The 24,816-nt window shown below is 37.3% G+C and overlaps 1 protein-coding gene and 2 non-coding genes across 3 annotated transcripts in view; 1 reads left to right on the top strand and 2 right to left on the bottom strand.

The window, feature by feature from the left end:
* Window positions 1-24,816, top strand: part of LOC150109095 (uncharacterized) — an 88,762-nt gene that overhangs the window by 12,982 nt on the left and 50,964 nt on the right. The window contains exon 2 of the mRNA XM_090411673.1: window positions 1,910-2,043. The gene's annotated coding sequence lies outside the window, so the exon portion shown is untranslated. The remainder of the gene's footprint in view (window positions 1-1,909; window positions 2,044-24,816) is intronic.
* Window positions 18,858-18,929, bottom strand: TRNAD-GUC (transfer RNA aspartic acid (anticodon GUC)). The gene has a single exon. It is a non-coding gene; the product is annotated as a tRNA-Asp (tRNA).
* TRNAD-GUC (transfer RNA aspartic acid (anticodon GUC)) lies at window positions 19,033-19,104 on the bottom strand. Its single transcript has one exon. It is a non-coding gene; the product is annotated as a tRNA-Asp (tRNA).

Raw genomic sequence — 24,816 nt, 5'->3', positions numbered from 1 at the left:
TAAATTGAAACAAGAAATCTATTTTATTCCTGGGATTTTTCTCGTCGGTTGCAGCACATTAGAAACTCTCTTCAAGTAAAAATTCCAGCCTCGGTGGAAGTCGGTAAACATCATTTTGATGTATCAAAGTTCACTTACGATTATATTAAACTTAGTAATCCAAATTATTCCAAACACCTTTTGCTTATAATATATTGCGTTAAGGTTAGGGAGATGGCGATATTTGTCTGCATCTCTTCACCGGATACCGTTTAAAAATTAGTGCTCGTGTGGTCAGCTATCTCTTTATAATCCCCCATAGAAATTAGCCAGGTTTATTTAAAATAAAGCCGTCTGCTGTTTATGGACAATAAAAGGTGTTAGTCGATTTATTTAATATATTGACTTTTCTATTAAAAAAAAATGGAATATTGTATACGACTTTGTAGAAATAATTTTCTACAAAGTTTTCTACATCACACAGTTTTATTCTGCTTTTATCCTCATCCTGACTACAGTTGACATGGCATTTGATTGACTTTTTCTTTAATTTGGAAATAAAAAGAAAGTTTGAAAATGAGAGAAATAAGAATCAATGTTTGCAAAACGATGCGTTATCTAGACCTTATGTTCCTTAATGGGATCAAGCCAGGAGACTGTTAATAATAACCAGCATCCATCAACATCACGAGGCAATTATCCGTAGAATTGTGTAAATAGCTTTGCATAGCGAGTTTTATTTCTTCATTCACGTTAGTGTTTGGGGATCACTTTTCTTAAGGTATGTTATTGACTTAATTATATGTAATATTTGTGTTTAGAGCTGTGGACTTTAACCACAGCCAAGTCACATAACACCACAAAAAGAACTCATTTAATTTTTGTAAAATCGTTGCCTTTTGAATCTGCGCAATGAAGTAATCAACATTCAAACATTAGCACGTAGCGGGTGCTTAAGATCCCTCTAAGCGTCTTTATGACATCTCACACTCCGGTGTATCCATTACATGTCCAAAGATCGCTGGCGTGCATGTATTAAACACAGATTTACAACATCAACATTAACTGAGAATTATCTTTTAAAATTGGGATATTTGTAGTTATGGTAACTATCGCCTTTTTTACATTAACTTTATCCCATAAAATTTCTGTAAATGTTTTCGTAGAGTTACAATTTTGTAAGCGCAATTTCAACAAGTTTTCTACTGGTAGAGCATATTCCCGTACGCACTGTATCGAAGTTTCTGGTTGTAGTGGGTTTCACTTGAGTGCATGAATGGAAGGCATGACACGCTCCCAGTTACTGAATACGTGACAACAGACATAAACCAGCTGTCAACTATTAGTTACCCTAAAAGAGATTAATAGTTTATAAGTGAGATATGATACATTCAACGCAGTTGTTAGTAGTTGCAGTTTCCAAGTCTAAAAGCAGGTGTTCGATTGCTTTATGGGATAATTAACTACTTATTAATAATGAATACTTACATAATGAATAGTAATCACTAATTTTAGAGATTAAAAGTGACTGTCGGTATCTATCTTTCTTGAGAAATTCTCTGTAAACTCCTGGAATTCAAAATCACTTCCTAGGGCGTCAACAACCAACCTTCAACGCGTTATATGCTTTTCGGTGAAATTTCAGATTCCCTTCTTTCTAGAAATTGGTAGAATTTCTCGAAAATTTGAAAGTGAAAATTGTCTTTAGCATTTCCCTGTTTTACAATAAGTTTCGCATGAAGGGAGAGGACAGACTTAAGCGTAAGAAGGAAATAAAAATTACAGGTCATATTATTACTAATTACATAAAAATAAATAAATAATGAACAATTTCTTCCTCTGGAAATGTACTTAAACTTATAAAATAAAACTAAATTTTCTATAATTTTGTTTTGTTTTACACTACTCACCCAAAGCTTTGTAACACTAGACACGGCTGTGAGTTTCCTTGCTTGAAAGAAAGTATTGTGGATCTCCAATGAGCGGAAAAAAACTCAAAGGATATTTGAAAGTCTCCACATTAGGAAAATCATCGGGAGCTCCATTCTTATGATTACTTTGAAGGTGAGTAACCTCTGCAGAGTTCAATTTTCAAAACTTTTCACCAGAAACTTCAATATCAAGAATTAATTTATTCATAGAAGAGCTTTGCAATTCCTACAGAGTCATAAGATGAAAAGCGAAAATTCATTTTCTGGACATTTTCTCAGGTGCTGTTATTGAAAATAGCATCGTGGAACGCAACGTTCATTGAGACACATCCACGAGGATGTGTCTCAGTGCGTCTTCAGAAAAGTTGGAAAAGTCTGCAATTTGGATGCTTCTGATGACTCTGAGGAAGGTTGCGGAGATTAAATACAATGTAAATCATCACTCGTTTAAATTCAGATTTGTTAAATAAATATAAGTTCTAATTTAATATTGTTATTAAATCTTTAAACAAGTCTTTTAGAGTCGATCCATTCATTTGATGATCTATTGTTTTCGTCATCCCGATGTTATTTCAATAGGAGTTCACTCATATCATCTTTAGTTTTATAATTGTCATAAAATAAGAAATGTCTCTATTATTCCTGAATCTATAACAAAAATAAAGATTTTATAATGGAAATCTCATGATATCGCATAAAATATTAGAAACAGGAAGTACATTTAATCTAATATTTTATGTGATTAGATACAGTGAGTGCATCTATTATCAATAAAATAGTAGGATTATGAAATCGAAAATAAATTAATCTTGTAATGCATTTTTTATTTCCTAAATTAAGTAGGCTGAATTCGTTTTATCCTTTTTTTGGAAACCGCACGCAGCCGGACTCCACTTTATCATAGAGTGCATTAAGGCTTGCGAGATTGGTCGAAGCATGACACGACAGTATGTCAGACAACTGCTGCATCCGATGTTGTTTGCCCTATTATTGCCGTGTGTGATTATACGTTCTGCCGATTTTTCTAACTTGTGTTCCCCCCCCGTTAAATAAAATTAAATAAATAAAAATATCTCTGTGATTGTGTTTGTTTTTATTTTATTTTATTTTCTTCCTACTTGAGACTAAAGTCAGAAAACTGTAGGCTTTATCGGACATTTTCATCTTTCAGAAATCTTTCTTAGAGAGGTTATTGACAAGTTTTTCAGATTAGGCTAAAATAACGGCCATTAAATTACATGTTATTCGAAGTTTCCTGCATAGCCTTCAAAACACTGTGCCTGCAGAAGAAACATTTGATATTTTCCATTCTGGTTACTAAATAAAATATATTCGGCATGATACTTTTATAGTTTCTGTATTGGGCCTTGAAATAATGTTGGATTTAATATCCACTTAATTTATATAATTTTGCATCGCCGAAGTGAAGCCTTTTGGCTCTTTATTTTAGTATAAATTTTCTGTTTTAAATTTTAGTCAGTGACTAGATCGAATATCTAAAATATTTGATGCTTTCCTTTCTAGTCACTGAGTATAGGAACTTTAAGTATTTTCTCAGCATGTTCAGAGAGAGAGAGAGAGAGAGAGAGAGAGAGAGAGAGAGCAGGTAGATCAAAAGAAGGATTATTTCATATTAGTACTGTAAGAAGGGAGGAAATATTGACTTGATTGCATCGCATTATTAGCTAACCTCAAAAAAAAAATAATAATAATAAAATTAAATAAAAATAATAAATAAAAATACAATTACAATACATTGAGATAAATATTACGACAGCAATATATTTCAGAGAAACCTAAGTTGAACATACTTACATAAATTGCGAATCCTTCTCTGTCCATATTTAATTTTTTTTTTTTTTTTTATTCTTCTAGATATACTCTCCGCTAGTTTGCTATGATATGAGACACATATTTTAAAACATCCTTGCTTCTGTAATTCTTCCTCCAATATACACACTCATTCCTTTCAGAAATTATTTTAGAACGTTCTACAAACTTCAAGTATCATCTGAACATCCTTTTCTATCAAGAATATTGACGTGTATATCACCATATTGACATATGTCTATAAATAAACTTTAATTAATATATATATTAAAATTAGTAACTTTGTTAGCCTTCAAAATGACAATGTTGGGGATAGCTTAGCTCCATTTTATTAAGCATAGCTAACAACATTATTTTAAAAATAACAGCATTATTTTTAAAAACAATTTATCTGAACACAGTTTCAGAAACGCTAAATTACAAAAAGAAAAAAACAAAAAACTATCAGACCTTTTTGGTTTTAGTTTTATTCATTCTCCAATAGATCTATTTCTGTAACGTTAGACTTTGTTTTACAATAAAACACTTTTATTCATTGTTATACGAAAATTGAACTTTGCATTCATTTCATTAATTGTAGGAGCTTCTGGTGACGTCACAATGTCAACAAGTGTTATTTGCTATCCACACTACGAGCATTTTTATTCTGTAGCCCAGAAGCGTTTCTTATTGACAGATGCAAACTTCCGGTGTATTTTATCGAGCTTATTTTTCAGTCTCAATTCGTATCCGTCTACAAGATGTCAATGATGGAAACGAAGAAATATTTAATCAAAGGAAGCGTATTTGGATAACTAACAGACTATGCATGAAGAAATTGTTATTTTAATTTTCGAGTTGGTGTCACGTAAGTATTTTAAGAATAGCGTGATGAGCGAATGAGTTCGGTTCTAAGTGAGCAGCACTTGTCATTTTATAATCATAATGGATGATACATTTTTCATCCTTTAGAACAGACCCGGTGAAGACGTACATATCTTCATTCCTGTTTTTCGTTTATGCGTGGAACAAGCAGGCTTTCGAAGCCAGATAGAGTGGTTAATCCTTATTCCTTTAGTAATCAATGTCTGTAAATTGCGTGTGTCTCTTCTTAAACCGTCTATTACAAAGGAACTGTCAAGGTAATTTTTTTTTGTCTCAGGCATCTGAAAAGATCCCGACCTGAGGCGAGCGTTAGGATTATGAAAACAAGATGGCAGCACTTGTATGTCGGGTTCTGATGTCGTCTTTCTTCTAATGATGAGGAGTGCAGGTTCTCTGCTTCACTGATTTTCGTAAGTTTGTGGTAAAAGGACGAGGTCTAACTTAGATTGAGGAATAAAAGGGGGTTGCGGATTATATAATTATTCAGAGGTTATTTTCTTTTCTTTATATGTTTTTTTTTAAGTTAAACGCTATGAAAGTATAACTTATACATCATTGATGTATCGTGGGTTTTCAGAGGCTCAATCATTAATACTAAAATATCTCTCAGCATCTTTCCATAGTAATAATCGTAAACAATCCATGTAATGTTTTCTTAAACGAGGGCAATACATTGCATACAGTAAACGCTTATATTGGGAGTATATATTCAAGATATTCAAGAAGTTTAAGGAAAACCAATCACTGGAAAAAATAAATAAATAAACGATTACAATTAATGGCATTTACGATAGTTGAAGATAATTTCCATATATGTCATTACGTGTTACTACGAGCGCCCGATAGATGGTACCACGAGTTAATTATGTGGCGTAATTATTCTTGATAACGTTGAAAAATTGTTTCTCTCCTTTATATCTGCCTCTGTCTCCAAAATTTAGATAGGGCTAAAAACTGGGAAAAATTTTCATTGAAACAAACTCTGATTACAAGCAATGGCAGCTCCATGCAGCATTTAAGATTTTATAATATTGAGAATGTACAATCCTGTACATCCTTATTTCAAACTGTTACTTTTTAAAACTGCTTTCCAAGTATTAAATTTTCTGCTCCCAACACTGTTTTTACGTATTCCTTCTGAAGTAGAAGAATTTTTCATAGTCTAATCAATTTCAACTATTCCTTTAAGAACTGAAACCAAATGATGCGCTGTTCATTTACACTAATATTTCTCCATCAATTGAACTAAGCGAAGTCATTCATTCTATTATATATTTTAATAATCCTTCTACCTATAAAACATTCGCGCTATCTGAAACCTAGCAACTTTTTGAATTCAGATTATATAACTGAAAAATTCACTTCAAGTGTGATATTATGTTTCTAAAAAATCGCGACATCTATACGGACATTGAGATCACCCGTGTATTCCTTACACGCCCAAATTTTGCTAGTGTTCTCCTTATTTCTCTCTTTACGTTACTTTTGCCAGTTCAGGGAAATGTAAAATGCTTTTCTAGATATTCTTCTGACCAGTGGCGGTTCGTGGCTTGAAATCGTGGGGGTGCTGCAACTTTCGAAATATCCATACACACACTGTAAGTGCAGCGTATACGTGTTTGGATAAAATATCAAAATTATGATAAAAAATTAAAAAAAAATAAACATGAAAAAATATTGTTTATTATCAATAAAATTACACAGTTTAATTCAAAATGACTTAAATATGAAATCCATTATCATAACCCCAATAATATTCTAAAATAAAAACTATAACAAATGTTATGCCTTCAATTGTAATGTCCAAATATTTAAAGAGACGGAGTAAACACGATAAGCACTACGAACACTCTACTGTCGGCGCAAATTGCATAAAAGTGCTACAAGATGAATTTTTATTATTTTTTATACAAAATAAGAGAATTGTGTAGGATTGTTGATGATAAAATTAAATATTACGATCAAATATAAATAAATAAATAAATATATTTATATATCGAAAAAATTAGGGGTTGCTGCAGTTCTGCAGTTCCGCAACTCATAAATTCGTAGAAACATATTCAGTCCTACCAGTCTTGAAGATTTGTGGTGGTTCTGTTGACTGCTTTACTCGATCCTATTTCCTAGTCTTTGCTGAACGGCTTTTGGCGGGCGTCTTGGTTTAGTCCTCTTCCGGGATTTGTAGTATAGCTTACTTTTGGCGCCGCATATCTGGTCGCACGTGCCACGTTACTCTACTGAAAATACATCTCAATAGAATGGTCTGCTTCCCTTGGTTTTCCCCGTGCCTAGGGGTCACGATCTTGCGACGAAATACGGAGGTCCGAGCGAGACAAACGGACTGCAACAAGACGAAAAAAACAACTCCTCTTTTCTCTATAATGTATAACGTTCCTGGCTGGATGAGTGAAGCAAAACTGCTTTTCTTGTTCCCCTTTATCTGTGTAAGTGATACAATGGATGAGATATTATTGAGTTATCTGCTCGCTCTATTGAGGGCTGAAGTTAGCTATGTTCGGTTTGCAGTAGAATTGATTTTGGTCTTTTATATTTGCAGTGTATTGCTTCGCTGTAGTTAGCTTGATCAGTGGATTTGGGTGCAGGTTTGCCTTGGAGAAGAATTTTTCAGCTAAGTCACGGAGATGAGAAGGGATGTAAGGGACATTTACTTCTCGATGGATCTGAGAGTTTCTTACGTACCATGGAGCATCCAGGATCATTCTTAGACACTTATTCTGGATTCTTTGTAGTTTTTGTATGTTGGTTTCTGAGGTATGACTCCATGCTGGAGAAGCGTAGGTGATAACTGGGCAAATTACAGTTTTGCACAGAGGTAGATTGTTTCGTAGATCTAATTTGCTTTTGCGGTTGATCAGGGGTAGGGTTGTGCAATTACTCTGGATGTCTTCACTCCTGTTAGTTTAATGTGATTTCAAAATGAGAGTTTGTTATCTAGTTTCACTCCGAGGTATTTAACTTCTGTCTCCCATGGGATCTTGACTCCGTGGAGCTGAATGTCGTCCTTGCTGGTGATTTTTCTTCTGGAGAATAGTACTGCCACTTTTTAGGGGGTTTACCTGGATCATCCAATCTGTCAGCCAAGTTTCTAGTGCCCTGATATTGCCTTGCAGCCTTCTAATTGCCAGTTGAGGGCTGAGAGATCTTGATAGTATTGCAGTGTCATCCGCATATAGTGCTGTAATGATGTTTCTCAGGTTTGGGGAGGGGGGGGGATACCAGCTGCGTAGATCGAGAACAGTAGAGGAACTAAGAGTGGGCCTTGTGGCACGCCTGCACGGATCTTGCGTCTGGTTGACACTGTTCCGTTTAATTTGATTTGCATGTGTCTGTCATTTAGGTGTGCTTTAATTAATTTACCTAATTTTATTGGAAACTTTAAATTTTATAAGTTTGTAGAGAAGACCCTGATGCCATACCTTATCAAAGGCCTTCGCTATATCGATGAAGACCGCACCTGTGTGGAGGTTCCAGTTAAAGCCTCCTGCTATATATTCTACCAATCGATGTATATGTTGTTCTGTGGAGTGTTCTTTGCGGAATCCGAATTGCTCGTCTGGAATAATTGCTTGTAGCCTTGTGAGGATAACCTTTTCGGTGAGTTTTCCAAGATTTGATAGGAGGCTAATGGGTCTGTAGCTTTCTGGAGGTTGGGGGTTTTTTCCTGGCTTTTTTTATTGGTATGATATCTGCTGTTTTCCAGGTTGTCGGGAAGTGCTGAAATCTGATGGTTGCATTTGTTATGTTAATAATGTGTATTATTACTTTTCTTAGTAGCAACTTCGGTATTCTGTTAGTGATGCCATCTGGGCCTGAAGCCTTTTGGTTGTTCAATTGTGCTATGATTATAGTTATTTCTCCTGGGGTAGTGGGAGAGATGGGTTCTGAGGTATCAGTGAGATGGCTTAATGCTTTCTTGACCTGGCGATGAATTTTGTAGATGAAGTTAATGTTTAGGTTTTTGTACGAAGGGCTGCACTGCTCCTACAGGTTGTCTATAACGGTGCTTCCCAAACTTATGGATGTAAAGGACCTCTTTGAAAAATTAAAATATTTCACTACCCCATCGAAAAAAAATCATAATGCAGACATATATTATTATAATATTTAATGCAAATATTACATTTTTAGCATCTTACATACACATGGCACACTTAGTCTTAAAACATTTTAAATTTGTTTTCATTATTTCACTTCCCCCTCAACAGAACTAACGACCCCCAGTTTGGGAAACGTGGTCTATAAGGGCTTCCGCCTTATAGACCACGTATGGAAATTACCCCATATGGAAATTCCTTAGGAATTTCCATATGGGGTAATCTTCCGAGTTGATTGTGGCTAATTTGGTTTCCCATTCATGATTTCTGTGGTTTTGTAGAGCTTCTCTGACTTTTCTGTTGAGATTATTTAGTGTTGTTTTGTCCTGTGGGGACTTTAGTATTGTGATATCTCTTTCTTGCTTTGATCTTGGTTCTAATTAGGTCCATGATTTCTTCTGGAACCCTATTGGTCGAGTGGTGGACAGTGGTTAGCGTTACTGAGGCTACTGCTTTTAGCGTTTGGTTTGTTCGCTTGTTTATGGCTATATCTATCTCTTCTTTTTTTGTGTATGATAGGCGGTGGACTGATGTATTCTGGTAGAATTTTTGTGAGTTTGTCACATGCTGTTAACGAGCACTGAGATGACAGTTGTTCTTGATTGCCTAGCCTGAGCTGAATGGGGTTGTGGTCTGATGAATGTTTTTCTATTGTTTCTAATTAGTATTGGTATGGGATGTTTTTGAGTATTCGATGTCCAGAATATTATCTTCTATTTTTCTGTTTTTAACGCCGCAGGTTTGGGATTCTGATATTATTTTTTGTATGTGTATTTGAATTTTTGTTGTGATATGATTTTGGATAAGATTTTGTAGTCTGTGTTGAGAAGTGTAATGCCTCTCCATTGTGAGTTTGCGTTGTTTGTGGTGTCTTTATTTTTTGGTATGAGTGTTATGTAACCGAGGTTGAAAATTTCTGGGATGCTTTCCGAATTCTGTATTTCGTTCAGCATTTTCACAAATAGTGTCTCAAACAGGGGGTAGTAAGCTTTATAAAATTCCGCAGTGAGACCGTCGGGTCCTGGAGATTTGTGTAGTGACAGGGACTTTATAGTATTTTTGCATTCAGTTTTTGTAATGGGGGAATCTATAATTTCAGCTTCTGACTTTGATAATCTCGGTAAGGTTTTTAATAAATTTTGTGTTCCTGTTTTATCACTTTGCTTTTGGGAGAAGGTAGTTGTGTATTGTGAGTGGAAGAATCGCAGGAGATTTGCATCTCCCTCCACCTCTGTCCCCTCATGTTTTATTTTATGAATGGTGTTTTTTTTTGTTTTCTCTGCTCTTCAAAGAGCCAAGCTGCTTTGGACTTCCCTTCATCATGTTCCATTGTTCTGATTTTTGCACGTATCCAGGCCCCTTCAGTCTCTTTTATTTCTATTTGTTTCAATTTTGCTTTAAGAGCGTTGATAGCTATTTTATTTTCTGGGAGGGTTCTGTCTGTGTTGTATTGTCGTGTTAGTTCTTTGATTATGCTTCTTTTTTCTTGGTTTGTTGTATATTTCTTATGTTTTCCTATTTTTATAGCAGCCTGTTTTAAATGTATTTTGAATTGGTTCCAGGCATACACTGGATTTTCTATTTCTGTTATGTTGTCTAATATTCTTTTTATTTCTGTTGTAAATGTGTCTGTGTTGATTATACTGTTGTTTAGCTTCCAGAGTGGGTAGTTTCTGTTGGTGTATATATTTCTGTCGTTAGCCTCATGGGAAAGTTTGCCCTTAACCATGTTGTGGTCACTAAAAGTCAATGGCAAGTGACAAACCTCCTTAACGGTTAATCCCATATATCGGCTTATGTAGATTCTGTCTAGCCGTGAGGCATTGGTGGGGGAATAATGAGTATAAGCTTTACATGTTGGATGTAATTCTCGGAATATGTCTTTGAGTTGACATCGCTGTATAATGTGTGAAAAATTGTTTTTTTGTTATAGCATTTTTTATCTCTATGTCTAATATATTGTTTTCTACAAAATTCATGCCTCCGGCCGCAATTATATTTCTTGTGTTTGCCAGTTTGGTTTCTAGGGCCTCCCGAAAGTGTTTTTTGTTATTGTGGTCAGCTGGGCCGTATTCGTTAATTAACGATACTATTTGATCTTCCCAGACTATTTCAACCTCTAGCACTCTGTGTTCTATTAGGGTAGAATGTGATAATAATTGTATGCTGCTTCTCTTACTTATCAAAGTCATTAAACCTGCAATGCCATTACTTTGGGCTTGTTCGCCTAGAAGGTAGTAGTAGCACTGCAGATTTCTGTGTAGTTTTTGTTCTGCTTCTGAATTTTGTTTTAATCTGGTGTCTTGTAGCATTACTATATCTACTTGGGTCTGGTATATTGTGTTTGTTAGCAATTTTTGTGAAACCTGGTTATTTAATCCATTACAATTCATCGTAATTATCTTAATTGGCTTATTCTTCATTTTTTGTATATATATTAGCAGGCTTTATTTTTTTCTGTTTTTCCTTTTTCTCTTTTTGCTTTTACATTAGGTACGAACTGGATTTTTTTACGTCTCCCTGTGGTAAAAGCGCTGCCGTTTGCTTCATGTTTTCCTCTTTCGTCAGGTGTCATATTCTTTTCTCCCTCTTTTCTCATAGATACCTGATTTTTATCTGTTTCTAAGCCAGTACTATTCCTTTCTCTTTCTTCCGTTGTTTTTTCTCCTTCTGGATCCACTGGTTGTGATGGCACAATTGATGTATTTTGAGAACCACCCCGCTCCGATTCCTCCTCGTTAGTGCCTATTTAGTTTTCTTCTTCTAGATGATGTACAGTATTATTATTTTCTTGTACATCATCTACTGACTCTAGCTCTTCTTCTTGGTTTGGTTGGTTTACTGCTGGTCGTTTAACCAACATTGATGCATATGTTTGCCCTTTACAGTCTTCCGTATCATGTCCGATTCTTTTGCATTTATCACACTTAGGTGCCGTACACTGCTTTCGCAAATGTCCAATTTTCCTGCATCTGAAACATGCCGGAGGTCGTCCTGGAATTATGACTATTCCGGTCATTTTTTGAACCTTAATTACGTACGGTATATCTTCTACTTTTGTATCTTTGTTCAGAGTTATAGTTAATTTTTTCTTATTAGAGAGAACATGGGCCCACTCTTTATCTTTACAACTGGCGATATTTTCTAAAATTTCAATTTTCCCGAATTTTTCAAAGCGCATAGCTACCAATCTGTTTGATATTTGGGGGGGGGGGGGTAACCAGTGTATAACAATGTCAATTTTACGCATTTACTAATGGGTATTATTTCACATTTTAAATTACGAACAATAATTTCTCTTAGTTTAACAAAATTGTCTTTCACAGATAGGTGTTTAAAAGATATTAGAAATACGTAATTATATTTTAACGCACCTAGGTGCCACACATCAGAAACTCTTACCTTTGCTTTTAAACCTTCTATTATATCCTCTTCGGTATAAGGTGCCCCGATTGGATCACACTGGAGGATGCAGGCTTTTGTCCAGTCAAGTTCTTCAGGTAGGTTTAGCGAGTTCAAGACGTCCATTCCGATATCCTTAGAATTATTCGGCGACGTTTCTGGAGATTTCATTGTAGAATCCTTTACTTTATTTTCTTGGTTAGAATTACCGTTTACGTTGGCCATACTGGATACTGTAGACTTGCAGGGTTGAGTTACAGATTTAACTGTGGTCGATATTCCTACAGCAATTACTTGCGGGAACACGGGCAGTCACACTGGTGATCGGCTTAAGCCGAACTAATCCACTTACAATGGGAAAATAGCTTAGACACGGAGCACAAGAAAATACGTCTGCACTGGTCGCTATCCAAACAACATATACCACTATACTACCGAGGAACTTGTCATGTAACAAAAAACGAAGCAATTCCGCCAAGTTCAAAGTATGCTGCAAAGAAAAAAGTTGTTGAAATGATCGGAGCTTTTAGTAAAAAAGAAAACTTTCCCCGGCGGGGAATCGAACCCCGGTCTCCCGCATGACAGACGGGGATACTATCCACTATACTTTTTTTTTTTTTTTTTTTTTTTTTTTTTTTCAGTTTAAACAACTTTATTATAAACTTTTGCAATTATTTACATCATAATGAATTCTATATACAATATATACATTTGTTATACCATTATTTCAATCGAAGTTTCATTTTATATTATATCATCATGTTATAATGTAGTTGTTACATTACTGTTCTCTTAAAATGCCTTAACTTCATTTGCTTATAAACAGGGAATCTCATCTGTTAGTTACAGACACATTATTTTCTCTATTACATCAATTAAGGTGTAATTCAGCTTTTTTTTAAATATACAGTTAATTCTATTTACATACCATATATATAATTATATATCACACTTATTATATATTTAACAATCTATATATTCTACAAGATAAATCATATATACATCTGTACAGCGAAATAACATTCGCATGCAATGAAGTAGGAGAGCACTTTTTTTTCTGCGGTAGGAGATCTGTTCCAAGTGACTCAGGTGCTGTTTCCTCTGGTGGAGGTGGAGAGTTAGTATCCTTCCGAATTTACTTCTGATTTGCCCCATTTCCACTAGGAGTGATGAAGGTGTCGTTCTGTTGTTGGTTGGAGGGTTCGTCTGATGTAAGGTTGGAGGTTAAGTGTGTCCATTCTTCTGTAGTCATTCTTCTGGACTGAACCGAATTGGTGATCTCCTCCTGGATGTAGTGATGTAATTTCGATATTGTTCCGGGACTGTCTTCCCTTCCATACGCTTGGTCGCATCTGTGAGCCCAAATTGCGTACATCGTTAGGATTAGAACAATTGTTTGCACCCTGTTTATATGTTTTCCTTTTAGCCAGAATAACATTTCTTCATTGATTACTTTGATTTCTGGAAGCCATCTTTTAACGGCTTTCCAAGTTACTTCTGCTTCCTTGCAATATAACATTAGGTGGTATAGTGTCTCCGGTTCCTGGCAAAACTGGCATGTTGCATGCCCTTCAAGGGGTATACCTTTAGCCACTATCCACATCTTGGTTGGTAGGCAGGCATGGTGTACTTTAAAGAAGAAGGTTTTATACTTTGGATGTATTGGGAGCTTGAAGATATTGTTTAATACCGGGCTGAGTGTGATTTGTCCTCTTCTTAATTCTCTATGTTGTGGTATGGGAATGGTTGTTCTGCTTAGTTTGTAGTATGTTGCTTTTGTTTTTTGGCTTATTAAGGTTTCAGTGTTGATGCGCTCTGTTACAAATACGTATCCCTCCGCCATCTCTGTAAACATTCTGGGAACTCTTCCGTGAATCTTTGGCATTGTGCTGATTATTCTGTGTGGAAGGCATTTCTGTAGGAATGCTATTGCATATCCGTGGTATGACTTGATGTTTGCTGTTTCTGCCGTCTTCGCTCTGTTGATAACTGTTTTTAAGCGGATATTAATTAGACCTAGACCTTCTGCTTCTAATTCGTGAAAGAGTGTTGTTCTCCTCATCGGTTCGTACCGAGAGCCCCAGATGTAGGTGGCGCACAGCCTGTGGATCTTGTCTGCCCATTGCCCATGGTACGGGATGTTGTTCACTTTGTACCAGATGCGAGAGGATAAATATATATTGCATATTCGCGCTTTTCCTCTTACAGATAGTTGTCTTGGGCGCATAGTATTTATTTTCCACACAACAGCTGCGTGGAGTTCTTTCCACTGTTTTTCATACGTTTCTGGGCCGCCTATTTTAACTCCCAGAACCGGTAAGTATTCCTGAGTTCTTATGCCTTGAGGAATCTTAGGGTTCTTTTTCCATTTTCCTATTAGCATGCAATGAGATTTATTTAGGTTTACTTTCAGGGTAGAAGCTCTTGCAAGGCGTCTAGTAATTTCATTGACTCTTCAATGGATGTTTCCGTCTCTAGGGTTAATGTGATGTCGTCAGCATATGCCAATATTTTTGCTTGGCTCTCCCCATGAATGTTTGTTCCCTTGATTTCTTTGTTGGAGTTGATCGCTCTGATGACTGGTTCTAGTGCAAGGACGAAGAGGGCCATAGAGAGGGGGTCTCCTTGTCTCACTGAGCATTTCATTTTAAAAGATGCGGATAGCTTCCTGTTCACGATTACTCGACTTTCTTCATTCTCGTAGAAAGTTTGCAGCCAGTTCCTAAATTTTGGGCCAAATCCCATTTCCTCTACAACTTTGAATATATATACGTGGCTTATGGTATCAAACACCTTTTCTATATCCAAGCCTAGTAGGACACAGGGTTTGTTAGTCAGACTGTAGTACTCGTATACTGATCTTAAATGAGTAATTTTGTCTGCTATATTTCTGCCCTTAATTGCACAAGTCTGTGCGGGAGATATTAATTTCTGTAGGTACTTCTGGATTCTATTGGATAGGATTTTTGAGATGATCTTGTAATCGGTGTTTAAAAGTGTTATTCCTCTCCATTGCTTTATGTCTTTTAATTTTTCTGTGTCTGAAGTTTTCGGGATAAGTGTGATGTACCCTGTGCTGAATCTGTCTGGTTTTATTTGTGTTTGGTATATTTCTTGGGTCATTCTCATAAGTAATACTAAATCACTACTTCCTTAGGTATGAAGGGGAGGAATTTGTTTCTGTCCCGTTCCTCGCTTTGTTTTTCCGAAAACAGTGTTGCGAAGTATTCGTGAATAGCATGCAGTAGTTCTGCATCTTCTTGAATGATTTTCCCATCGTAGTGTAAACATTCTATTCTCTTTCTTTCATAATTCCTTTTTTCGAAAATCCAAGCTGTGGATGTTTTGCCCTCATCATTTTCTATGGTTCTTAACCGGGAGCGGAGCCATGCTCCTTCTATTTCCTGAAGCTGTTGCGCCTTAATTTTTTCTCTAATTAGATTTATTTCTTGTTTAACTTCTGGTTTGGTCCGATCCATGTAGTACAGGCTGCATAGTTTCTTTAGATCTGTCTCTCTTTCTTGGTTTTGCTGGTGTTTTCTTTTAGTGCTAATTTTTATGGCTGCGTTTTTAATTTTTCTTTTGAAAGTTTCCCAGGCTATTATTGGATTGACTATTTTTTCTACGTCTGATATTATATTTTGTACTTCTTTGTTGAATTCTTCATCTTTCGTTAAGTTCTGATTAAATTTATACAGTGGGAAATTTCTGTTGACGAATTTTGTTCTTTTTTCCTTGTGAGGGGGTTGAAATTCTGCTATTACCATGTAGTAGTCGCTGAAAGTTACAGGGATATGTTCAACACTGCTAGCAGTGAAGCCTCTGTATTGGGACATGTAAACCCTGTCGATTCTTGAGGCGTTCCCAGGAGCGAAATGTGTGAACTCCTTTTTTTTTGGATGCAAGAATCTGAAGGCATCTGTTAGCCCGCAATCTACAAAGGTCTTGATGTGTCCTTTCTGTGGCGCTTGTGACACTTTCTCCTGATCAATGAAGGGCTGTTCCACGAAATTCATGTCACCTGCAATTACTGTTATGTTCTTCTGTTGCAGATTTTCTTTGATTATCTGCCAAAATGTTGTTTTTTCTTCACGTTTTGTTGGACCGTACACATTCATTAAGGTTATTATTTGATTGTCGAGATGTATGTCAACTTCTAGGGTCCTGTGCCTGACAGAGACTTCGTGGGACAGCAGTTGCATGTGTGGTGCCTTTTTGATAAGGATAGCTACTCCACCGCTAGAACTACTGCTGGCAGGTTCATTGATTAGGATGTAGTGATGGGCTAGTCTTTTTTTTATCGTATTATTGGCTCTGGCGCGAGAATTCTTGTTTCCTGCAGCATTACGATGTCTGGCAATTTTTTGTGAATTTCATTGATCATCAGGTTTTGGCATTCTTTGGTATTTATCCCGTTACAATTTAGGCTCATTAACTTCATTTTGGTTCTGATTTGTTCTGTTACAATTATTCGGGTAGTTTTATGTTTTGCTTCTGGCTCTGGTGGTATTTGGCGTGACCTTAATTTTTGTTCTTCGCTGTGTTTTAGGAGCTACGTTTTGTGTTGCTGGCGACTTGCTACTTGTTTGCCCTTGGGATTTCGGATTACAGGTTATTAGTGACTCATTTGAGATTTCCTGCTTGTCACCTGTACAGTTCGTTCCACTAATCTCTTCCCTTGGTAATGGCTCAGGGCGACTTTCTGGAATTTCACTTTCTCTGCCTTCCCCCCTCTTATCGTCTGATATAGACATTTCTGGAACAGTGGTTTTGTTGTCGTTTTGTAACGTGAAGTTTTTTTTTTCTTCCTTGTCAGTTGATGAGTTGTTGCTTCCTTTGTTATTCTCCCTATTTTCTTCTTTACCTTTGTTATTCTCCCTATTTTCTTCTTTACCTTTGTTATGCCCATCTGTGTCTTGCACATCCTCTTCTCCGCCTTCTATGTCTGGGGACTCTTCGTTTTGCCTCAGTATGGAAGCGTACGTGCTACCCTTGCATTGATCTGCTGTATGACCTATGCGGTTGCACTTTTCACATTTCGGATCATTGCAGTGTCTGCGTAGATGTCCGATTTTTTTAAAGCGGAAGCAGGATGGCGGTCTTCCTGGGACCACGACTATTCCCGTAACCTTTTTCACTCTTATAGTATATGGGATGTCGTCAATTTTTGCACCTTCGTTGAGTTCTATGACTAATTTTTTTTGTTGCTTAGGACATGAGACCAGTCATCATTCTTAATTGTTGATATATTTTCCAAAAATTCTATTTTTCCGAATCTTTCAAAGTGGAGAGCAACCAAGTGATTTGGTATGTGGGGTGGCATCCAGTGTATTAAAATTTCTAATTTTCTACATGCATTTATATTAATAATTTCAGAGGTGCCATTCCTTACTTGGATGTTCCCCATGCTGGCAAATCGTTCTTTAACGGTCAGTTGTTTGAACGACAATAGAAAAACATAATTGTATTTTAGATGACCTAAATGCCACACATCACTTCCTTTAACTTTGTTTTCCGTAAGGGTTTTAATTATGTCCTCCTCGGTGTAAGGACCGCATTTTGTGTCACATTTAAGAATAACAGTTTTAGACCAGTCTATTTCGGGTGGTAAGTTTAAAGATTTTAATAGGTCCTGCGAGTTAAAGCCTTCAGACCGATTTTCTTGTTCACTATCTACTTTAGGTTCAAAATTGTTATTTCTATTCATTATGCTATTCATATCACGAAACGGTTGAAACCAAGAGGTACTTACAGTTCCTTCTAACCTTCGCATTAGCCTGCGAAGCTACGGTTGTCTTCGGTCTTCCTCTGCGGCCTGCAGCTTGGGGGTCGGGGCAAGGGTCGCGCGGATTACTAACAACAGGGAGCACAAGAAAACACGTCTGAAATCTTCCACTGCGCCACTCTGCTTTATCCACTATACTACCGAGGAACTTGTCATGTAACAAAAAACGAAGCAATTCCGCCAAGTTCAAAGTATGCTGGAAAGAAAAAAGTTGTTGAAATGATCGGAGTTTTTAGTAAAAAAGAAATCTCTCCCCGGAGGGGAATCGAACCCCGGTCTCCCGCGTGACAGGCGGGGATACTATCCACTATACTACCGAGGAACTTGTCATGTAACAAAAAACGAAGCAATTCCGCCAAGTTCAAACTATGCTGCAAAGAAAAAAGTTGTTGAAATGATCGGAGTTTTTAGTAAAAAAGAAATCTCTCCCCGGCGAGGAATCGAACCCCGGTCTCCCGCATGACAGGTGGGGATACTATCCACTATACTACCAAGGAACTTGTCATGTAACAAAAAACGAAGCAATTCCGCCAAGTTCAAAGTATGCTGCAAAGTAAAAAAGTTGTTGAAATGATCGGAGTTTTTAGTAAAAAAGAAATCTCTCCCCGGCGGGGAATCGAACCCCGTTCTCCCGCGTGACAGGCGGGGATACTATCCACTATACTACCGAGGAACTTGTCATGTAACAAAAAACGAAGCAATTCCGCCAAGTTCAAAGTATGCTGCAAAGAAAAAAGTTGTTGAAATGATCGGAGTTTTTAGTAAAAAAGAAATCTCTCCCCGGCGGGGAATCGTACCCCGGTCTCCCGCGTGACAGGCGGGGATACTATCCACTATACTACCGAGGAACTTGTCATGTAACAAAAAACGAAGCAATTCCGCCAAGTTCAAAGTATGCTGCAAAGAAAAAAGTTGTTGAAATGATCGGAGTTTTTAGTAAAAAAGAAATCTCTCCCCGGCGGGGAATCGAACCCCGGTCTCCCGCGTGACAGGCGGGGATACTATCCACTATACTACCGAGGAACTTGTCATGTAACAATAAACGAAGCAATTCCGCCAAGTTCAAAGTATGCTGCAAAGAAAAAAGTTGTTGAAATGATCGGAGTTTTTAGTAAAAAAGAAATCTCTCCCCGGCGGGGAATCGAACCCCGGTCTCCCGCGTGACAGGCGGGGATACTATCCACTATACTACCGAGGAACTTGTCATGTAACAAAAAACGAAGCAATTCCGCCAAGTTCAAAGTATGCTGCAAAAAAAAAAGTTGTTGAAATGATTGGAGTTTTTAGTAAAAAAGAAATCTCTCCCCGGCGGGGAATCGAATCCATGTCTCCCGCGTGACAGGCGGGGATACTATCCACTATTCTACCGAGGAACTTGTCATGTAACAAAAAACGAAGCAATTCCGCCAAGTTCAAAGTATGCTGCAAAAAAAAAAGTTGTTGAAATGATCGGAGTTTTTAGTAAAAAAGAAATCTCTCCCCGGCGGGGAATCGAATCCATGTCTCCCGCGTGACAGGCGGGGATACTATCCACTATACTACCGAGGAACTTGTCATGTAACAAAAAACGAAGCAATTCCGCCAAGTTCAAAGTATGCTGCAAAGAAAAAAGTTGTTGAAATGATCGGAGTTTTTAGTAAAAAATAAATCTCTCCCCGGCGGGGAATCGAACCCCGGTCTCCCGCGTGACAGGCGGGGATACTATCCACTATACTTTTTTTTTTTTTTTCAGTTTATACAACTTTATTATAAACTTTTGCAATTATTTACATCATAATGAATTCTATATACAATATATACATTTGTTATACCATTATTTCAATCGAAGTTTCATTTTATATTATATCATCATGTTATAATGTAGTTGTTACATTACTGTTCTCTTAAAATGCCTTAACTTCATTTGCTTATAAACAGGGAATCTCATCTGTTAGTTACAGACACATTATTTTCTCTATTACATCAATTAAGGTGTAATTCAGCTTTTTTTTAAATATACAGTTAATTCTATTTACATACCATATATATAATTATATATCACACTTATTATATATTTAACAATCTATATATTCTACAAGATAAATCATATATACATCTGTACAGCGAAATAACATTCGCATGCAATGAAGTAGGAGAGCACTTTTTTTTCTGCGGTAGGAGATCTGTTCCAAGTGACTCAGGTGCTGTTTCCTCTGGTGGAGGTGGAGAGTTAGTATCCTTCCGAATTTACTTCTGATTTGCCCCATTTCCACTAGGAGTGATGAAGGTGTCGTTCTGTTGTTGGTTGGAGGGTTCGTCTGATGTAAGGTTGGAGGTTAAGTGTGTCCATTCTTCTGTAGTCATTCTTCTGGACTGAACCGAATTGGTGATCTCCTCCTGGATGTAGTGATGTAATTTCGATATTGTTCCGGGACTGTCTTCCCTTCCATACGCTTGGTCGCATCTGTGAGCCCAAATTGCGTACATCGTTAGGATTAGAACAATTGTTTGCACCCTGTTTATATGTTTTCCTTTTAGCCAGAATAACATTTCTTCATTGATTACTTTGATTTCTGGAAGCCATCTTTTAACGGCTTTCCAAGTTACTTCTGCTTCCTTGCAATATAACATTAGGTGGTATAGTGTCTCCGGTTCCTGGCAAAACTGGCATGTTGCATGCCCTTCAAGGGGTATACCTTTAGCCACTATCCACATCTTGGTTGGTAGGCAGGCATGGTGTACTTTAAAGAAGAAGGTTTTATACTTTGGATGTATTGGGAGCTTGAAGATATTGTTTAATACCGGGCTGAGTGTGATTTGTCCTCTTCTTAATTCTCTATGTTGTGGTATGGGAATGGTTGTTCTGCTTAGTTTGTAGTATGTTGCTTTTGTTTTTTGGCTTATTAAGGTTTCAGTGTTGATGCGCTCTGTTACAAATACGTATCCCTCCGCCATCTCTGTAAACATTCTGGGAACTCTTCCGTGAATCTTTGGCATTGTGCTGATTATTCTGTGTGGAAGGCATTTCTGTAGGAATGCTATTGCATATCCGTGGTATGACTTGATGTTTGCTGTTTCTGCCGTCTTCGCTCTGTTGATAACTGTTTTTAAGCGGATATTAATTAGACCTAGACCTTCTGCTTCTAATTCGTGAAAGAGTGTTGTTCTCCTCATCGGTTCGTACCGAGAGCCCCAGATGTAGGTGGCGCACAGCCTGTGGATCTTGTCTGCCCATTGCCCATGGTACGGGATGTTGTTCACTTTGTACCAGATGCGAGAGGATAAATATATATTGCATATTCGCGCTTTTCCTCTTACAGATAGTTGTCTTGGGCGCATAGTATTTATTTTCCACACAACAGCTGCGTGGAGTTCTTTCCACTGTTTTTCATACGTTTCTGGGCCGCCTATTTTAACTCCCAGAACCGGTAAGTATTCCTGAGTTCTTATGCCTTGAGGAATCTTAGGGTTCTTTTTCCATTTTCCTATTAGCATGCAATGAGATTTATTTAGGTTTACTTTCAGGGTAGAAGCTCTTGCAAGGCGTCTAGTAATTTCATTGACTCTTCAATGGATGTTTCCGTCTCTAGGGTTAATGTGATGTCGTCAGCATATGCCAATATTTTTGCTTGGCTCTCCCCATGAATGTTTGTTCCCTTGATTTCTTTGTTGGAGTTGATCGCTCTGATGACTGGTTCTAGTGCAAGGACGAAGAGGGCCATAGAGAGGGGGTCTCCTTGTCTCACTGAGCATTTCATTTTAAAAGATGCGGATAGCTTCCTGTTCACGATTACTCGACTTTCTTCATTCTCGTAGAAAGTTTGCAGCCAGTTCCTAAATTTTGGGCCAAATCCCATTTCCTCTACAACTTTGAATATATATACGTGGCTTATGGTATCAAACACCTTTTCTATATCCAAGCCTAGTAGGACACAGGGTTTGTTAGTCAGACTGTAGTACTCGTATACTGATCTTAAATGAGTAATTTTGTCTGCTATATTTCTGCCCTTAATTGCACAAGTCTGTGCGGGAGATATTAATTTCTGTAGGTACTTCTGGATTCTATTGGATAGGATTTTTGAGATGATCTTGTAATCGGTGTTTAAAAGTGTTATTCCTCTCCATTGCTTTATGTCTTTTAATTTTTCTGTGTCTGAAGTTTTCGGGATAAGTGTGATGTACCCTGTGCTGAATCTGTCTGGTTTTATTTGTGTTTGGTATATTTCTTGGGTCATTCTCATAAGTAATACTAAATCACTACTTCCTTAGGTATGAAGGGGAGGAATTTGTTTCTGTCCCGTTCCTCGCTTTGTTTTTCCGAAAACAGTGTTGCGAAGTATTCGTGAATAGCATGCAGTAGTTCTGCATCTTCTTGAATGATTTTCCCATCGTAGTGTAAACATTCTATTCTCTTTCTTTCATAATTCCTTTTTTCGAAAATCCAAGCTGTGGATGTTTTGCCCTCATCATTTTCTATGGTTCTTAACCGGGAGCGGAGCCATGCTCCTTCTATTTCCTGAAGCTGTTGCGCCTTAATTTTTTCTCTAATTAGATTTATTTCTTGTTTAACTTCTGGTTTGGTCCGATCCATGTAGTACAGGCTGCATAGTTTCTTTAGATCTGTCTCTCTTTCTTGGTTTTGCTGGTGTTTTCTTTTAGTGCTAATTTTTATGGCTGCGTTTTTAATTTTTCTTTTGAAAGTTTCCCAGGCTATTATTGGATTGACTATTTTTTCTACGTCTGATATTATATTTTGTACTTCTTTGTTGAATTCTTCATCTTTCGTTAAGTTCTGATTAAATTTATACAGTGGGAAATTTCTGTTGACGAATTTTGTTCTTTTTTCCTTGTGAGGGGGTTGAAATTCTGCTATTACCATGTAGTAGTCGCTGAAAGTTACAGGGATATGTTCAACACTGCTAGCAGTGAAGCCTCTGTATTGGGACATGTAAACCCTGTCGATTCTTGAGGCGTTCCCAGGAGCGAAATGTGTGAACTCCTTTTTTTTTGGATGCAAGAATCTGAAGGCATCTGTTAGCCCGCAATCTACAAAGGTCTTGATGTGTCCTTTCTGTGGCGCTTGTGACACTTTCTCCTGATCAATGAAGGGCTGTTCCACGAAATTCATGTCACCTGCAATTACTGTTATGTTCTTCTGTTGCAGATTTTCTTTGATTATCTGCCAAAATGTTGTTTTTTCTTCACGTTTTGTTGGACCGTACACATTCATTAAGGTTATTATTTGATTGTCGAGATGTATGTCAACTTCTAGGGTCCTGTGCCTGACAGAGACTTCGTGGGACAGCAGTTGCATGTGTGGTGCCTTTTTGATAAGGATAGCTACTCCACCGCTAGAACTACTGCTGGCAGGTTCATTGATTAGGATGTAGTGATGGGCTAGTCTTTTTTCTAGTCGTATTATTGGCTCTGGCGCGAGAATTCTTGTTTCCTGCAGCATTACGATGTCTGGCAATTTTTTGTGAATTTCATTGATCATCAGGTTTTGGCATTCTTTGGTATTTATCCCGTTACAATTTAGGCTCATTAACTTCATTTTGGTTCTGATTTGTTCTGTTACAATTATTCGGGTAGTTTTATGTTTTGCTTCTGGCTCTGGTGGTATTTGGCGTGACCTTAATTTTTGTTCTTCGCTGTGTTTTAGGAGCTACGTTTTGTGTTGCTGGCGACTTGCTACTTGTTTGCCCTTGGGATTTCGGATTACAGGTTATTAGTGACTCATTTGAGATTTCCTGCTTGTCACCTGTACAGTTCGTTCCACTAATCTCTTCCCTTGGTAATGGCTCAGGGCGACTTTCTGGAATTTCACTTTCTCTGCCTTCCCCCCTCTTATCGTCTGATATAGACATTTCTGGAACAGTGGTTTTGTTGTCGTTTTGTAACGTGAAGTTTTTTTTTTCTTCCTTGTCAGTTGATGAGTTGTTGCTTCCTTTGTTATTCTCCCTATTTTCTTCTTTACCTTTGTTATTCTCCCTATTTTCTTCTTTACCTTTGTTATGCCCATCTGTGTCTTGCACATCCTCTTCTCCGCCTTCTATGTCTGGGGACTCTTCGTTTTGCCTCAGTATGGAAGCGTACGTGCTACCCTTGCATTGATCTGCTGTATGACCTATGCGGTTGCACTTTTCACATTTCGGATCATTGCAGTGTCTGCGTAGATGTCCGATTTTTTTAAAGCGGAAGCAGGATGGCGGTCTTCCTGGGACCACGACTATTCCCGTAACCTTTTTCACTCTTATAGTATATGGGATGTCGTCAATTTTTGCACCTTCGTTGAGTTCTATGACTAATTTTTTTTGTTGCTTAGGACATGAGACCAGTCATCATTCTTAATTGTTGATATATTTTCCAAAAATTCTATTTTTCCGAATCTTTCAAAGTGGAGAGCAACCAAGTGATTTGGTATGTGGGGTGGCATCCAGTGTATTAAAATTTCTAATTTTCTACATGCATTTATATTAATAATTTCAGAGGTGCCATTCCTTACTTGGATGTTCCCCATGCTGGCAAATCGTTCTTTAACGGTCAGTTGTTTGAACGACAATAGAAAAACATAATTGTATTTTAGATGACCTAAATGCCACACATCACTTCCTTTAACTTTGTTTTCCGTAAGGCTTTTAATTATGTCCTCCTCGGTGTAAGGACCGCATTTTGTGTCACATTTAAGAATAACAGTTTTAGACCAGTCTATTTCGGGTGGTAAGTTTAAAGATTTTAATAGGTCCTGCGAGTTAAAGCCTTCAGACCGATTTTCTTGTTCACTATCTAATTTAGGTTCAAAATTGTTATTTCTATTCATTATGCTATTCATATCACGAAACGGTTGAAACCAAGAGGTACTTACAGTTCCTTCTAACCTTCGCATTAGCCTGCGAAGCTACGGTTGATCTTCGGTCTTCCTCTGCGGCCT

The sequence above is a fragment of the Typopeltis vanoorti genome, chromosome 2 (genome assembly GCF_054136105.1).
Source record: "Typopeltis vanoorti isolate ZY-2024b chromosome 2, IOZ_Tvanoo_1.0, whole genome shotgun sequence".
Taxonomy (NCBI): domain Eukaryota; kingdom Metazoa; phylum Arthropoda; class Arachnida; order Uropygi; family Thelyphonidae; genus Typopeltis; species Typopeltis vanoorti.
This window is presented reverse-complemented; position numbering and strand designations above follow the sequence as displayed.